This window comes from Silurus aristotelis, assembly GCF_946808225.1.
Source record: "Silurus aristotelis genome assembly, chromosome: 2".
NCBI lineage: Eukaryota > Metazoa > Chordata > Actinopteri > Siluriformes > Siluridae > Silurus > Silurus aristotelis.
In genome coordinates this window covers 20386717-20405800 of record NC_139575.1, presented here as the reverse complement: position 1 = coordinate 20405800, position 19084 = coordinate 20386717, and the positions used below count along the sequence as shown (strand labels likewise).

Here is a 19084-nt window from a genome sequence, read left to right as displayed (position 1 = left end):
TCGCCCTGTGAGATGCCCCACTCTCGCTGGCGCTCGATGCAGTCAAATTGTCCCAGTGTGTGTTTTTCGGTTTCAAACAGCAATTTTAGTGATAAAAGCGCCCAAGTATGTCTCCTGCTGGCAGTGGTAAAAAAAAGAAGCGGCAAGTCATCAGTTTTGAGCAGAAAATGAAAAATTATAAATCAGCATGAAGCAGGAAAGACGATATCTTTGGCTTACGATGGGGTCGTCGTAACGTATCTCCGTCGAGCGCTGTAATATTTGTGTGTTCAGACATTTCGTTCACTTCAAATGTTAGAGGGATGCAGAGACATTATAGACAGAACACTATTTTTGACCACACAGCTTTTCCACCGATGCCAGTGTTTGTGCGCATGAATCTAAAAGGTACGTGACTTCGACTGTGCTGATTTGTACAGGAGTTACTGTATATCAGGAGGTTTCTGTAAATTGAGGCCAGTCCATTTGCCTTGTGTCTGTGTGTTTACTCAGCTGCTCTCACTCGAACAAAAACATGAGCGCGCACCCACACGCACACATTTGTTCATCAAAATATATTGCTGCACTCACCCACCTATCTTCTTTGTGCACCGCAAAACTTACACAGTAGAGATTAGCTTCAGCAGACAGGCATTAAATTACGCAGTGATCAGGGACCACAGAGTGAATAGTGTGTGTCTGTGTGTTTGTACTTTGGGATATAAATCTGTACTGTGGGATATAAATAAATTTTTATCTGCGGAAGAGGAAGTCTGTCCTCCTTAATCCGTTAATCAACACTTCAGAGAAATGTGACAGGCTGTAATGTGATCACCAGTACCCACATCCAGTGCACTTTACCTCTATACACGGCTGTGCGGCATGTTAAACGATGCCATCACCCACAGGTAGATGATAATGTCAGAAAATCTAATCACAATATCTGATTTTTGCAATACAATTTCAACAGCATGTATTTTCTGGTACGGCCTTTTTTTTTTTTTTTTTTTTTTTTTTTTTTTTTTTGACAAACGTTTGTAGACACCTGGCCATTAGTTTCATATGGGCTTTTCACCTCAACCCTTTTGGGAACATGTTCCAGGAGATATCTATAGTGTGCTTGTGGAAATTTGTGCTCATTCAGCAACAAGCTAAAGTCATGTACTGGTGTAGGGTGAGGGTGCAATCAGCAGTCCATTTCATTCATGTTCAATAAGGTTCAGATTAAAGCTCTGTAGAAGGCCACTCAAGACCTTCCATTCCAACCCATGTAAACCATATCTTAATGGAGCTTTGCTTTGTGCACAGGGGGAACAGGCTTCCATGTGGGAACAGGTTTGGGTCTTCTATTTCAAGTGAAGGGAAAATTGAATGCTACCGCATCCAAAAACACAATTGTGTGCCTCCAACATTTGAAGAAGGACATGTGACTGGAAAAGTCAGGTGTCCCAATACTTTTGTCCATTGTGTGTGTATATATATGCAGACAATGTAAGTAGATGTACAGGAGATTTGTCTACATACAGACACACCTTCCACACACACACACACACACACACACACAGTGGGTTAAAAAGGGTGTGCGAGTAGCTGCTTCCTTAATCAAATTAGTTTCTTGTATAATCAGTGGAATCAAAGCTCGGCAGTTATTGACTCTGCCAAGCATGCATGTACATGTGCCGAACCCCAGCGAGAGAACAGGATTCTTTTCTCCTTCACCTCACACTTGTTGTTCCACGGGCCACACCTCTCCTTCTGTGACTGTCGTTCTCTATTCCCGTTACCCTTTTCTCATGGTTCCGCTTTTCGTCCCCGTCGTCCTGTCTGCTTTTTTATTTTCATCCGTAAATCCAAGGTGACCTCGCGGGAGAAGGATGACTGTTATTGGAATAAGCAGACGTGAGTAATCGAATCAGCTCATCTATCATCCTCTTGTCCTGTGCTTCCTTTCAGTTGGACGTGGCCTGGATACTGTCCGATCTGTGCAAATGGAGAGAAAGAGAGACAGAATAATAGACGTGTGGGGTTTTCAGAGTTGTAGAGAGAAAGTGAGAGAGAGAGAGAGAGAGAGAGAGAGAGAGAGAGAGAGAGAGAGAGAGAGAGAGAGAGATAATCTGACAGGAAAACAGTTTCTCCTTGTCGTCTTATGTCTAATGTACCATGTTCGTTGCGATGTCACCCCGATCTTTCTTTCACTCCCTCTTTTTTTTATTACTTTGATGTCTGGTATCACAGTCATTGTCCTGAATTATAATGAGTTCAAAGAGCATTTATACAAACACACACACACACAGTTGTGTTTAATTCATTCATTCATTCTGTTTGATTCACATGCAGGTGTATTTTGTAGCAGACTCTCAAGCACTGTGTGTGTGTGTGTGTGTGTGTGTGTGTGAATACCTGAGCTATTATAAGACGTGTATAAAGAAAGTATTTGCACGTACAGTATTTAATGCTGTTCTATTTAACTGTTGATAGATGATGAGAATAAACGTCATAATTCTCCAATTGTAATAACAAAGAAGTGGCAGCATGGGTCAGAAAACTGTCAGGTGAATAAGCACTGGGTCTCTAAGTTATAATGTCTTTATAAAAATAAAAAAAAGACAGTTATATAGTTTATTTGCTTATATCACACAAGATTTATTTCAAATTGACCCTCTGTACACTTCATATTATATCATTACAACCTGGGACATCAGCTATGCTGTCCGTCCGTCCGTCCGTCCGTCCGTCCGTCCGTCCGTCCGTCCGTCCGTCCGTCCGTCCGTCCGTCCGTCCGTCCGTCCGTCTATCTATCTATCTATCTATCTATCTATCTATCTATCTATCTATCTATCTATCTATCTATCTATCTATCTATCTATCTCAGTGTTTTACAGTCTTTTGAGGCACAGAATATTTTTTACATTAAAAAAAATCCCACAGTACACCACCAACCCAAAATTGTACAAAAGACACTGTAGTCTAAAACAGTATATAGAATGACACCGTTTGATAGCTTTTCCCCCACACACCAAGCAGAACAGAGTTGGACCACCATGAAATGAGGCAGGGCACCATTGACAACATGTGCACACACACACGCACACGCACACACACACACACACATATTCACCAGTTTTTTTCAAATTGGAGAACAGAAGAACATAGAAAACCTTCACCTAGGAACCTGTATGTTCTCTGAACGTTCTAGTATATCTATAGTGTAATGTTGGATGAACGTTCTGACATGTTTCTCAATGCTAAGATCAACACAGTTGTTAGGGCTGATGTTCAGATTTTCAGGCCATCAACAACATGGAATGGAAAAGCATTTCACATTTATTAGTTATTTGTTTTGTTTAGTTTTTTTGTAGTTGCTCTCTTTTGTTCTTGTGTCTTGATTTTATTCTGTATATGCTTTTGTCTTGCTCTAGATTCGTCTTTGTTTAGAATGCAGGGCTGATGCAGGGCTGATGCAGGCTGTGTTGTTAAATCCACTAACAGACACGGGTCTGATGTGTTCGGCGATGCTGTCAGGTGTGTTTGTGTTTATGTTAGGTTGTGCACGCGTGACAGATCCATCTCCCAGAGGATTAGGGAAGCGTCTGGCTGCTCCCCCTCAACCTCTCGACCCTGACGGGATCAAAGCCGAGCTGACGAATCGGGAGCCGTCTTCTCACCTCAGGATTCTGACTGCACGGGCCCCTTCAATTACATGTGTTCCTGGGAGCATCTGATTAGACCATTAACTTCAGCCTGGTGATTGGGTGGGAAAAAAGCAGTCCAGTTTTTTATTAAAGGCGAAAGGGGTAGTGGGTTTGATGTATTAAATGAGATAAGTGAGCATGTGGAGATAAAATAAATAGAATAGATAGATTGATAGAGATGGATGACTCGCCGTGTGGACTGGAGTAGGGGTCAGATTGGAGAACGAGGCGGTTGGATAAAGGTGCTTTTTTTTTTTTTTTTTTTTTTTTTGGGCAAACATTAGAACGGTGTGGACGCCCTGAGATAACTTTAGCAAACGCAAACCAGTGGCCATGCAGATATTGATATTTGTGTCAGTGGGTCAATAATCTTTGGTGGTAATTGAGGCAGGGCAAATATGAGGCGTGTGTTAATGCTTGTGTCAGCTTATATATGATATCAGAGGATTCATGGTGTATTGTTGCACAGTTATTGGTCGGGCAGACGAACGAGTTCGGGTGTCGTTACGGGGATGGGCGGGTTGGATAATGAATTACAGAGTGGCCCGTTTGCCGTTCTTTGTGTTTAGAAGGTGAATGTATTAGTGTGCTCATCTGAGCATGTGCTATGTGCAGTACATGCACAAAAGGTGTAAAGAGTTCACATTGGTTGTGTATGTACAGTATAAAGAGTGTGTGTGTGTGTGTGTGTGTGTGTGTGTGTGTGTGTGTGTGTGTGTGTGTGTGTGTGTGTGTGTGTGTGTGTGTGTGTGTGTGTGTGTGTGTGTGTGTGTGTGTATATAAGAGAGTGGGGGGTTTGGTAGTGACGGGGTGCTGGAGCGTTCCAGATTGTCTCATTTGTCCTTCTCTTCAGGAAGGGTGATGGGAGTAGGCAGACAGGCTATTGTATTTTAAATGAGGAAAGCCCTTCTACCCTCCACCCAATACTACTCCTCATTTCTCCTTATAAAGATCATCTTAACGTTTGATGGAACCCTAGCGTTAGAAAAGTCATTTGTCATTTCTTCAGTCATTCCCCCTCTCCCGTAGGGTTTACCTCTCCCCCTGAGTACACGCGGGGAACACCATTAAAGCACAGATGGCGGGGGAATCCCTGCGGTCTTAATCAGGGAAGTGGAGGTGCCGTTTGGGTCGCGAGTAGCACAGTGTTTTTCCTAAAGGATTTCCTCTCAACCGGAACTGCCAGTCTCTCTCTCTCTCTCTCTCTCTCTCTCTCTCTCTCTCTCTCTCTCTCTCTCTCTCTCTCTCTCTCTCTCTCTCTCTCTCTCTCTCTCTCTCTCTCTGTGTTCTATTCAAGGTACCTTTCTGGTCTTTATTAAACTGCAGCATCTCATTAGAGGATTCATTAGTCACCGGTGTCTTTTCTGTCATTACAGTTAAAGTAAGTGCATCTGTGTGTATGTGTGAAGTTGATGTTGGTGTCCTTTGACCCCCGACCTTTAAGTAACAGTGTTGAGATGAGTGGTTCACTGTAGCCAAAATGGCAGCAGCTGATGGATGACGCTGTTCTAGAGGGAGCGTGAGATTTTGTTTAGGAGTGCGAGTAAGTGTGTGTGTGTGTGTGTGTGTGTGTGTGTGTGTGTGTGTGTGTGTGTGTGTGTGTGTGTGTGTGTGTGTGAGAGAGAAGCCTTCAATTTACAATGTTTTTGTTCATAATTTTGCAGTAATGCCTTTGACATTTATTTAAAAAAAGAATTAGTTAGTATAATAACCTGCCAGTTTTGTTATCAAGTGCTTCTTTTCTCCTCCAGTTTGAACATTTTTCTCCTAACATTCTATACAAACTAGGAACATCTTGGCTGAAGTAGGATTTTTTTTTTTCTTCTTATATATAACTTATATAACTTATATATAAAATTCTCCTCTTTTCTGGCCACAACCTTCAACGTCTTAAAGGTAACGGTTTGTTATATCTTTCTGACATTTTATTTTGTATCTGTAATTTTGTGGAATTAAACAGTGCAACATGATGAGACTTGATTTTTCACGTTCAAAGTTACTCATAAGTTCATAAGTAAACAGTGGCAGGTCTTGGCAGCGTGCGATGAAACGGACACTTCAGTGAATTCTAGGATCTGGCGTGCGAGAACTCTTGGACTCTGGTTGGCTGTTGTTCAGCTCAGTGCTTGCACCTGGCTGCAGAGGGCTTCGTACTACACGCTTCACTGGCAAGAAAATCAGACATGCACATGAAACTATCCGAAGGCTCGGCGATCGCTCGCTGAGCCCCTTTGCACGAGCGGTAGCGTGTAGGTTGCACTAGGCTTTACGCTTCACACGCGCTATAGCCGATGTGTGAAGAAGACAGATGATTAGGTAATGTGCATGACTGAGAGTATGGGTCCTGGCAACACGGCTTGAAAGAGCACATGACCTTTAAGTTGCGAGAAGCAGACATGAAGTAGTGAGGAACAAACACATTCATCACTCTGCAGGAGCTGGAGCACAACAAGCCCACTTTCCACAGACCTGCACTCTCCTGGCTATGCTCCGTCTAGCTGCACAATCAAAGACGGGTCTCTTTTTTAGTGTCTACATATGCAGGCTGACTTTGCATGTACATCCTTAGGCATGCGTTTCTAAACACTCTAGTAGACAAGGAACCTGTCGGCGCGTCCGAGTACAAGCAGCCAGAATGCCCAACTCCACTGAGAAGCTTTTACCCAACTCGTTTGTGAAATGAAGAGCGATAGATTTGTGTTTGTCTATTTTTCTCGGGCAAAGCTGCAAAAGAATGAGTCAATATTTAGATGGAGAGATGAAAGCACAGAGAAATAGAGGGGGGTTGACAGGTGTGAATAACCGAAGCACATCCTCTCCAGAGCTTCTCATGTGGGAGCAAGCAGCTGTCATTAACACCTCCGCCTGTGTCTCTGCACCTTCACAAGAGGAAGTAAACATGCTGCTCTTCTTTAGTACAATCTCACCTACATGCTCTGTATTGTGTGTGTGTGTGTGTGTGTGTGTGTGTGTGTGTGTGTGTGTGTGTGTGTGTGTGTGTGTGTGTGTGTGTGTGTGTGTGTGTGTGTGTGTGTGTGTGTGTGTGTGTGTGTGTGTGTGTGTGTGTGTACATGCCATTCTACTCCAAATTAGCCTCCTTGTAAGTATAGTGTGTAATCTGGGTTTTTGACTATTGTCTGATGCTTTTTCTGTAAGGAAATATATTCTATGGTTATGTGTGTGTGTGTGTGTGTGTGTGTGTGTGTGTGTGTGTGTGTGTGTGTGTGTGTGTGTGTGTGTGTGTGTGTGTGTGTGTGTGTGTTTAGGGCCTTCCACCCCCATCGGCTCTTTTATTTTCACGCTTTGTAAAAGTGGGTGTGTGCGACGATCTTATTCTCTTTTGCCTCTGATCCATTCATAAGATTTGTGTGGGATGGCCATTGATTTAGTCAGGTGAAGCATTGTTAATATACAGTGACACACAAGCAGGTAGAAAAACCAATACAGTGTGTGTGTGTGTGTGTGTGTGTGTACCTAGATTTTCCTGAGCAACTAAATTTTGTACATGTAAAGGTACATCTGTCTACCAGATTGCGTGTGTGTGTTTTGCTTGTTTGTTTATTGAGTGGTAAACATTAACTTTGTACTTTAAATGAAACACACATTTTTTTTCCTTTCTTTCTCAGCTGTTGTGAACGAGTGCGTATATAAAATGGGTGTGAGGGGAAAAATTTCTGTCTTACGTGACAAACCCCAGTGTCTAAATTTCTGTTTGACACTTCTATTATATCTGCTTAGGATATAGATATGGGATATGGGGTACTGTATGAATATCCAGGATGATGCAATCCAGGACAATGAGACTAGAACAACATGATCATGAGCACACACACTTGTGTGCAGAGCGGTGTGAGTGCCATGGGGTCTGTGAGAAGAAGGGTATCATAAGTGAGTATTAGCCCTGTTTAGTGCCGATTCAAGAATGCCGAGTATCTTCCAGCCTGTAGAGAAGAGCACCTGGGGTCAGTTGTATACACCCATGCACACACTTTCTCCAGTCCTTTTTTTTACTGTTTAATTTTCTGTCACTTCTTTTTGCCAATGGGATTTTATTCTGTGTATTTTTTTTTTTTATTTTATTAAATATAAATACAGTGGAAGTGCAAAAATACATTCTACAGCATAATTGTAAAGGTGTGTGTGTGTGTGTGTGTGTGTGTGTGTTTAAATGACCCCTGGTGGTCTTCACTATTGGCTGTGAGATATTTGGCATTTCTGGAGCTGCCCTGGAGTCATTTCTGCACATTGTGGTTTTTACACTCATGACTGCACATTGATGAACACACACCAACGATCACTGCAGATGCAACTTTCTAAAACTTTCTTTTCGGCTTCTCCCGTTAGGGGTCGCCACAGCGGATCCTCCGCACGTTTGATTTGGCACATGTTTTATGCTGGATGCCCTTCCTAACGCAACCCTCCCCAATTTATCCGGGCTTGGGACCGGCACTAAGAGTGGCTGGGGATGGTTCCCTGACCGGGAATCGAACCCGGGTCGCAGCGGTGGGAGCGCTGCATCTTACCCACTAGACCACCAGGGGACCTGATCACTGCAGATGCAACTGAAAAGTCAAAAAAAAAAAAAAAACGCCTCAGTATTTTAATTTGTTTCTTTTGGTTTTCAGAGTGAATATTTTAAATGAAATGTGTTTATGGATTATTGCTTCCTGATAACTGCAGGAGAATGAAGTCAAATCCGGTCTTCAGTTTCAGGAATTATTGAGTTGTACTTTGTTTTTTGTTTTTGCTTTCTTGTTTCTACTACATGCTAAATGCGATTTTATTACCTTTTCACGCGCAATTTAAATATTTCTTTGGACTTTGGACACTGCCAGGACATGTCTTAGTTTCTGCAGCAGTTGACAGAGTTGTTTTCAGTGTTTTTAGTGCCTTAAAGCCCAATTTTAGCTTTTCTTTCTTTCATTTTTTTTTTTGCGTCGCCAGACACTAAAAACAGCACGTCTGGCTCTGCCTTCCACTCGCGTTCTAGTGCTTGTTCCTGCTTCATGCTAGTGCGTGTTATACTGTAATTTGTTAACAAATTACAGTATACGACCCCCAAATCGATCACTATTCTTTAAGATTCCTAAATAGACTCGACTTACCATATTTTGAAGTGGGTTAATTGTAACGCATCGCCACTGTAAGTCGGGGACTTCCTGTATATAATTGTCAGGATATTGGTTTATAATTGTCTATGATCACTATGATCACTTTCATGTGTCACTCTTGGTGGATTTCGGATGTTTGACGGGTTTAATGCGCACATCGTAACACTTATTCAGCATTTAAATACAAGCTTCTATATAGTGTAACTATTTTATTGACTCGCCACCATTTACTTTATCGTAACATATTGTATTGTGACATATTTTGGATTTTCGTCTCTAAGTCAACATCGTAACGGTAATGGAGAAGGAAAGCTGTAGCTCGGTGGTTAAGATGTTGCAAATCCCTGCACCACCAATTTGCAAATTCCCCCTGAACTGCTCAGTTGTATAAATGAGATAATCGTAAATGGCTCTGGAAAAGGGGTTTTGCCAAATTTAGTAAGTGATGAAGTATCGGTATTCAAGCTCATGTATGCATGATGAGTCTGATTTTCCTCTAAATGAGTTACACCACCCTGGAATGATGCAGCAGTGACTGGCTGACTGTGTGTCTCAGACTCATCCTCCCTGATTGATGTCTGTGTGATAGTGGAGATCTACCTGGAAGTGCTGTGTTTTTTTTTTTACAATAAACATAACGGCCTCATCCTATTTTTTTTTTTTTAAATAGAGAATAAAGTGCTCTTTCCCAGATCATACTTTTTAGTTTCTTTCCCACCTCCTAAGATACTCCTGCTGGTTTTGAGCACATCTCAAGAGCAGGTCTGATTATCTCTAACGAGCCTTTAAAGTCCTTTAGGTAAGAGGGACATGACAAGACCATTTGCCCGAGGGTGTTCATATGGTCATATAAAGGTTCCCCCCCCCTGAATTTGGAGAAAGCACAGCATTTGTTTTTGGTTATTGCCGTTTTTGTAATGTCTGTCAAAACATATTAATATTGCCGCACTTCCTGTAGATTTGCCATAAGCGTCGCTGTTTTGATGACACATCACAGCTTCCCTGCTTTGTTTTACTTGAGTTAAAACAGACCATTATTTGTCTTTATATTCTGCAGCTTCAATTAGATCTGACATTTATGCCATTGATCAAAGCCGCTTCTCATGTCTTCAGTTTAGTTGATGGGTTGCAGGGCATTAGTGCAGTGCCGTTTGTTTTTCCGCCTACACTTTCTCCTCACTGTTTTGTAGGAACTGAAACATGAGACCGATACGACCCTAAATGAGTGTGGCAGAGTGCGAGACCGGATCTCTGTGTGTGTGTGTGTGTGTGTGTGTGTGTGTGTGTGTGTGTGTGTGTGTGTGTGTGTGTGTGTGTGTGTGTGTGTGTGTGTGTGTGTGTGAGTGAGTGAGTGAAAGAGAGAGAGAGAGAGAGAGAGAGAGAGAGAGAGAGAGGCATAGATACAGTTTATAACAGTAGAATAACCAGATGCATGTCTTCCTGTTCTCTCATTCTTTGTCCTGTTTATATAAAATTAGATGGGACTTGTGTTCTTGGTACATTTTGCGTTTTCAGTATTAATCATCTACATCTATTGTGTCTGGCAAAGACTCTCTGTACAGTTATGGAGTCTCTGGTAAAGCCCATGGGCCGTGTCTGATGTCTGCCTCTCTCGCTTCTTCTTCTTCTTCTTCTTCTTCTCTTTCTCTTCTCCTTTAACCCCCCCCCCCCTCTTCTCACCTCCCACTTTTCATCTAATAGTATAAATGTTGTGTTTGCCTCCCTTACGTTGTGTTTCTGCTGTGCTGGTGGTTAATATGTTTACTAATCTCCTGTTCGCTTGCCATTTGTGTTTTCCCAGGAGAAAAGCGAGGCGTCAGGAGTTTTGGAAACACCGAACACCAAGGCCGCTGATTGCTGTATCTCTGTCCAGGCAATCCTGTGTATATCGGAGGGAATTTCCAACATTCATGTGTGGCAAAGTAATCACCCACACCCACTAAATCTTACATTACCTGGAGCTAACTTTCATCACACACACACACACACACACACACACACACACACACACACACACACACACACACACACACACACACACACACACACACACACACAAAGAGTGTACAAAAAGGTGGTTTGTCTTACAATGCACTCACAACCAAAAGGACCCATATAAGGCCGCACAATTGTGTGTGTGTGTGTGTGTGTGTGTGTGTGTGGGGGGGGGGGGGGGGGCAGGTAATCATATACAGTAGATTAGAGTTAGAACTCCAGTCAGGCAGGAAACCACTGGCTTTTGTGCTACTCTGAAACCCAGTGTGTCTTCTCTTTTTCTGTGCCATTCCCTCCCTCTCCCTCAACCTGTATGTGCTTGTCTTTGATCACAGCCCTGTTAAAACCCGTCTCATCGACATGAAAGCGAGTCGGGCTTTGTTTAAGAACTCTGCAAGCTTTAATTTATGGCCTGGGTAAAGGGTCTGATGCATAAACATGTACTGGAAAGCTCTTCTAGTTTGTGACGGGGTGATAAACATCAGGCCAAATGACCACCTCACACCCACTGGTTATTCTATTAATGAATAATGAATATAGCCGAGGATTCATACTGTTTCTTTTGGACCGTATTATACATCAGAGCTGTTTTCCTCACAAAAGTAAACTACAGTATATCCATTGAAACTTTTTTTTTTGTTCCCTTCCATTTTATTGCGTATAGTATAACAATTATCTAGTGTTTCTTTTTCTGTAAAAGTGTAGTACTTAGATTATGTTTGTCTACAGGAACAAACTTATTGATTTTGTGACCAAATTTTGATCATCACTCCAAAATGTGGTCCTTCAACCAAACTGTTGCCACAAATTTGGGGAAATTTGCTTTTAATATTTTAAAGCTATTTAAGTATTAAGGTTTTCCCTACACTGGAACTAATAGACCCAAATATGGTCCATGATTGGACTGGAAGAACTTGAGTGTCCTGGTCTCAACACTCTACAGAACTTCTTTAGGATGAACTGGAACGCCAACTTTCTCCCTCACCTACAACATCAGAGCCTGACCTCACTGAAGCTCTCGGGGTTGAATGAGAGGAATAAACACAGCCACACTCCATAATCTAGTGGAAAGACTTTGCAGGAGAGTGGACGCTGTTTTAACTGCCTCATTTGATTTTATAAATCTCAGTTTCAGTTTCTGGAGTGTTGATCTTCACCCTCATCATATTTGATAAGCAAAAATCATATTGGATCAGTATTTCCGAACTGAATAACCTATAATAACTATGGATGGCTTCCTAGTGAATTATTTGTGTTGTGTAGTGGTAGGAACACATGCAGGTCAGCCAAACGTCCCTACAAGGTCAAAACTGTCAAGTATCCCGATCCTTGCGTTGACGTTTTGTCCCTACCGAGATATATACAACGACATTACGTGCCATCAATCTCTGGTTTATTCGTTTAACTAGTTCTTTATTTAAACGCTCATTTTGCTTGTTAGACATCTATAGGATGACTGATTCTTTTACTTCATTTGTTCTTCAAGACAAATATGACTCCTCCTCTCCTCCCATTTCCTTCTGTGATGCTCTGCAGTCTCTCTCTCTCTCTCTCTCTCTCTCTCTCTCTCTCTCTCTCTCTCTCTCACACACTCACACACACACACACACACACACACACACACACACACACACACACACACACACACACACACACACACTGTGTCTCTCTCTGTTTAAAGAAATAGTCAAGAGACTTTGGTGGAATCCGGTGTAAAGCACTTACTGTCATCAGGTTGTACCATGACGTTCCCACGCTCCTCAGCACACACAAAGATCAGCTCTGGGTGTGTGTTGTGTGTGTGTGTGTATATGAGACTTATGCCGAGACAGAGCATGTTTAGTATGACTGGAGCAATGCAAAGGCACACACTTTTAAAGGTCTATACTTTATCTAGAGGACAATGGAGCCCTTTCATAGCGGATCATGTGTATCCGGGCAGTTATGCACATCCACGTTAAAGAATTCTCCATGCAGCCTTCGCTTTCAGTCCTTCCTTCCCCTTCTCTTACTCGAAAATCAGCAGACACAGACTCTCACTCAAAGTGAGGGAGATCTTCGTCTTATTATTATTTATTTCAATGCCAGTTATGGTCGTATTGTTGGAAATAATTGAAAGGAAAGAATAAGAGAGATCATGGTCTATAGCTGATAATAGATCTCTGGTGGTTGTTAGATGTTCATCCTGTCGATGCAGTGAAAGTCAACATTTAGTTATGCGTTTGGGAGTGTACGGCGTCTGTAACTGATTAATTTGTCTCATCCGGGTTCAACGGACGGACAATTCTTAGAGGTCAAATGGCAGTTCAGAGGTCGTGTATATGACCGATGCTAAGAGATTGAGGAGGTGGTTTTTTGCACAACTTTCCTCAGCTTTTTAGAGATTTAGAATCATTTTAGAGGTTCGGGCGGTCGTAAATCTGAAAGATGGTAGGGGGGGGAACGGGGGTAGGTCAGTGATTAAGTTTGATTAAGTTCTGATCAAAAGGTCATGAGTTTAAATCCCACCACCACCACCACTAATCTGCCACTTCTGAGCCCTTGAGCAAGGCTCTTAACCCTTAACTGCTCAGTTGTATGAATGAGATAATTGTAAGTCACCCTGGATAAGGGCCTCTGCCAAACACTGTAAATGTAAATTATACCATAGCTACCTGGGAGTTTATAATTTTATGCACAAAAGTGGTTGTTAACCTGCAAAAATCAAGTAATAGATATAAAGCAGATGTACTTAATATTAAGGCAAGAATTAAAAAACACACACCGTGATTGAGACGTAGTAGTTCACAAGGTCACAGTTGATTGTTCGTTACAACAAGCTGCCCTGAAACATCGCAAAGAAGTGAGCCATCCTGAGAACATCTCACAAAACTCCCACTGCAGGATTTAAAAAGCAATTTCGCAGTAATACAAGTCTCCATTAACACGTGAGCTTTCCATTAAAGTCACAAATGGTCAGTTTGAAAAGTGAAGCAGCTTTGCCTTATTTATTGGATGGTCATTTGAATCAGTTTTGGTCACATTATCACATAAAATAGTCACATTAATTAAAAAATTTGTACATAATTATGGCATGCAGTTTATCAATCACTTTATTCATTCCAAAGGAAAATGAAATCTATAATGTTACACACATTCAGTTCATTGATGGAGAAACAATTAAAATTAAACTTTATGTAAATAAATATATATATATATATATATATATATATATATATATATATATATATATATATATATATATATATATATATATATATATATATATATATATATAATATGATAAATGGGGAGGGTTGCGTTAGGAAGGGCATTCAGCGTAAAACATGGCAAATCAAATATGCGGATCACGAATCAATCAGCAGGAGAATGCTGAGGATGATGCCACCAGGAAGGAGGAAAAGAAGAAGACCAAGAGGAGGTTCATGGATGTGGTGAGGGACGACATGCAGGTAGTTGGTTTGAAAGAGGCAGATGTAGAGGACAGGGGGGGTATGGAGACGGATGATCCGCTGTGGCGACCCCTAATGGGAGCAGGCGGAAGAAAAAGATATAGATATATATATTAAATTTTATATTATTTATTTATTTATTTACTTATGTGACTTTTTCCATGAAAGCTCTTGCAGTCTGGTACTAACCCAGTGGTTGCTGACCTCTGCAATAGGGTTAAAAGGGTTAAAATTGTGAGTACAGAGTGAACCTGTATATTAATTTTTTTTATCCTTTTCTATATCCTTCTTATAACACTGATCCTTTAACAATTGGGTATTATTGTTTATCTCACAAATAACCCTGAAAGTCCGGTCTGACCCGAGATGAAAACATGTTCCTCTCTTTTAATTAAACCCTTGGTACATCCCCCATGTCTGAGGCCAGGCACTGGCCAATTATAGCTAGACAGGAGGTAGCTAGGTCTGGTTTTATCCCTTGGGGATAAACTGGAGGTTTGGAAAGATGCAGGTGAACGCTATTGTCTGCCATGTAAATAATGAGCTACAGCGTTTAGGCGTTCGAACATGTAGCATCGCGTAGTAAAATGTTCAAGTGAACAAACGGTAAAGCAGTTTAATCACTATTGTCCTGTCTGTTCTGCTATTGTTCTGTTTCTATTCAGTAGACTAGAAGAAAAGAATCTCACACTGAAATCAAACTCAGAAACAGACAAATTTCCAAAGAATCACAGTTAAACAGCTGTCAGATTTTTACTGGTGCCTAAATACAAGCAGATATTAAACAACTACGGTTTTATTTTCCTCCTATGAGCAGCTGGATAGATTTTTGTTAGCAATAAAACCTTTCTCTTTGTCTGTATTTTTTTTTTCCTCAAATTCGACATCCTTTTTCTGCTTATCAGTCATAGATGAATGCACGGGTTGGGGTTGTCTGTAAATTAAACTCACTGAGGAAGTTCAACGGGCTTTTTATCTCACTGTTCTGCAGTGTTGTAGCTTAAAAAACTGAATGAACAAAATTTCTGAACAAAACTATTGGCATGAATTTAAAGCAACATGTTACCAAAGATCATTTGTATATTACATCTAGTATAATGTTACACTAAATGAGTTCCATGTTATATGGCATAGTTACAGCAACCAGCGGTCTGGAACACTAATGAATACGCTTTCTAAAAGTTATTGGTGTTTTTGGTGATTGTTATTGGCTTGTTAGGCCGATTGTGACTTGTGGGTTGTATGAACTTGAGCTTAGTTTTTACACATCTGTTCCAGCAGTTTTCAAAGCCTTGTATATTTTGGGGTTAATTGCCCTGTATATAACTACACATGCATGGGTTTTACACACTGCCACCATTGTGTGTGTGTGTGTGTGTGTGTGTGTGTGTGTGTGTGTGTGTGTGTGTGTGTGTGTGTTTGTGTTAGTTTGGCTCCCACTAAGTAGAACCCTGGCATGTCATTCCTCTTAACAGTGTTCTAATAAGGGAGGACCCCAGGTGGAAGGACAGTACATAACATTCTGGTTATATTCTGTAATTAACCCCATACCATGACCCCATCCCAACCTCCCATTAACACACACATGCCCCATTTCCCAACCACTGCTCAACAAAACACACAACCCAAATTTGCCTTGTGAATTATTAGCCACACTCCCTCTTGGTACATTCTGTATAGAACGAATAATCCGCCTGTATTACACTGTACTAACAGAGTTCAGCTAGTTAGAAATCATTCCATCAAATTTCTGATCGAAATTGAACCCGGCTTGTGTGCTTGTTTCAGGATAGAAAAAGAGAGCATCTGTTCTTTTAGTTTTAGTAAGCAGGAATGAGTTAATGGAACACAATTACTCCTGGTATGGAGGAGAGGAATTAAATAAAGGAATAATGTGATTAAAGCTGTATGGAGGGGGCAATGCTGTCATGTCAAGTACATACAGAGACACACGCTTATGAAGCTCGGGGAAATGTGTTTTTATTGCTGAATGAGAGCGCTAGCGTTATTTTCTCTCCTGTCATTTTCCCTTCTGTATTTCCCACCCTTTTACTGGTGCTACCGTATAGTTCAAATAAAAAAATAAATAAAAAGTTATAGCGTTTTGTTTGTATTAGAATCACTGTGATCAGGGCAGGGCAACATGATGCAAAGTTGAGGCTACACCTTAACAGAAACAATGAAGGTCTTGCCGGCTCAGCGTTTATCTTATAAAAATAACTATTTGCCTTTTTTTTTGTGTGTGGATTTCTATGGTGTCTAAGAACCTCAGACTCCACACAGATTTGGTGTTCTATTAACACACATTTTTCCTCTAAAATGAATGAATAAAACATACTTACAAAGCTGAATGTTTAAAGCATTCTACAAGAAGTGTTTTGCATTCGTTGGCTGTTGTTTGATTGCTTTAAATGACCTTCGATTTAATTTTAGAGTAATGTTTTATTTATTGGCTGAGAAACACCTTTAATAGTTTCTAGTACGATTGTTATGTAATACTACCACCAGTAGAGTAATGGTACGGAAAGAATCCACTGTGAATAATCTTTAAGAAGGGAATATTGAAAAGATATTGATTTAATAGATATTGAATGTCTGGTTTGGGAACATGTTAGTGGTAATGAATGTAATGCAGCAGCTTTATTCAATATGTGTTTAAATTGGTCATGAGAGAATCGTGGCTTTTTAATACTGGACTTGGGTACTTTCTTTGTTTTTTATTCTCCCTGCTCATTTTCACATCCCAAAGTTAAGTACAGTTTTCCTCAGGACGCCGGTGTGATTGTGGCCGACTGCTGTTGCCTTTGTATTTAACATTGTGCGACTGAACGTCGGCTTATTGCAGTCATTAAAAGTGACAACTGTGCATAAGTGCATGATGGCTGCCAAAAGAGGCTTGACCCATGTCTGAGTTATGGGCAAGCGTTCAGAAAACAGGATAGGAAAAGCCGTCACACAGAGGAGCCAGTCTTTTCCATTGCCCCGGAACTTCTGTCAGAGAGACCCCCCGCATTCCAGCTGCTCAGATCACTCTCACATTGCAGTGTATGTTACAGACTCACTCACTCACTCATTCATGTTCCCTTCCTGTGGTCTTATTCCCAACACCTCCCTCCCCCCTAGTGCCAGGCTGTGAACACTTACTACCTTCACCACCTCCACCACCACCACCACCACCACCACCTCCTTTTCTTGGTTTGCATCACTTCCCTTCTTTACCCAAAGCAAAGTTTTTATTTCTATTTTGTTGCTAGTACCGTGCCTTATCACGCTGATAACAGTCTACATTTCCAAACAAAAGGCCATCGGTCAAAAAGCTTTGGCAGATGCTTGAACTCTTGAGTGCTTTTCGGAACCAAGAATAAAGTTGGCCAGTTTATCTACAGCAAAGCAACATTGCTGTAGAGAAAGTAATAGATTTAGAGCCTGATATAAATTCTGTCCAATTAGAGACTGATCAGACTGGCAAACACGGGCTTGAGGGTTTTTCCCCCACACTGGTTGATGCTGAATGAACATTTGGTTGTTTGCCAGATTCCGTATAGCAGCAAGTAAAATTGTTTCACACGACACGGGCACACATGCAGTTTAACATCTATTTAAAGGATATAGCAGCACCTCTGATGTATACAAACATATGTAGAAAATTACAACCTGCACAAATATAAAGACATTTATAGAGCAGAGTCTGGGCTTGAATAGTCTGGGAACACACACACACACACGCACGCACGTGCGCACACACACACACACACACACACACACACTGTTCACTCCTTTTCTTTTTCACATCCATTCAGCTTCTCTTAAGCCTGTATACTCGCTCGCTCGCTCGCTCTCTCTCTCTCACACACACACACACACACACACACACACACACACACACACACACACACACACACACACACACACACACACACACACAGTTCACTCCTTTTCTTTTTCATGAGCAGCTTCTTTTAGGCCTGTATACACACACACAATGCTCTGTGTACGTCAGCACTATTTAATTCCATTCCATGTAGATAAGAAAAGGAGGTGTGTGTGTGTGTGTGTGTGTGTGTGTGTGTGTGTGTGTGTGTGTGTGTGTGTGTGTGTGTGTGTGAGAGAGAGAGAGAGAGAGAGAGAGAGAGAGAGAGAGAGAGAGAGAGAGAGAGAGAGAGAGAGAGAGAGAGAGAGAGAGAGAGAGAGAGAGAGAGAGAGATTGGAGAGGGATTGGGGGGTTAGTGCTAAGTAAAAGGGAGGACTTTATTCAAACCTGCAAAAGAATTTTTAAAGTGCACACACACACACACACACACACACACACACACACACACACACACACACACACACACACACACACACAGAGTAAAGATCCTACGTGCTGTGCCCTACAATGCTGGTTTCTTGATTTCAGTGAACATACACACACGCACACATCACTTTGTGTTGTTACCGCCACTATAGTCTTGCACTGATCTATTTGATCATACTCTGTTTTTCTTTGTGTCTCTTAGGATGAATCCAAACTCTGTGAATGAATGAGAGCACATTTACCTTCGTTGGTTTGCCTGTATGTGTGTGGGTGTGCGTGTCAGAACATACAGCTGACCTGTCAAGAGGGGACATGCCCCTTTAACAGACAATTACAAAACAAATGGTGAGGTGATGACCAACTGGTTACTTCTAGTATCTCTCTCTCTCTCTCTCTCTCTGTCTCTCTCTCTCTCTTTCTCTCTCTCTCTGTCTCTCTCTCTGTCTCTCTCTGTCTCTCTCTCTTAGTTTTTCACGTTCTATTTAAGTTTGCTTTATTGAAACAACAAAAAAAATTAAATTTGTATTGCCAAAGCAATTATAGATGGGCTCCATACAA

General features: G+C 41.3%; 1 protein-coding gene across 6 annotated transcripts in view; it reads left to right on the top strand.

Moving 5' to 3' along the window:
* Positions 1 to 19084, top strand: part of plxnb1b (plexin b1b) — a 67176-nt gene that overhangs the window by 22574 nt on the left and 25518 nt on the right. For all 6 annotated transcript variants that reach the window (XR_014531265.1, XM_083527762.1, XM_083527759.1 and 3 more), the window contains 2 exons: positions 10584 to 10704; positions 18729 to 18871. The gene's annotated coding sequence lies outside the window, so the exon portion shown is untranslated. The remainder of the gene's footprint in view (positions 1 to 10583; positions 10705 to 18728; positions 18872 to 19084) is intronic.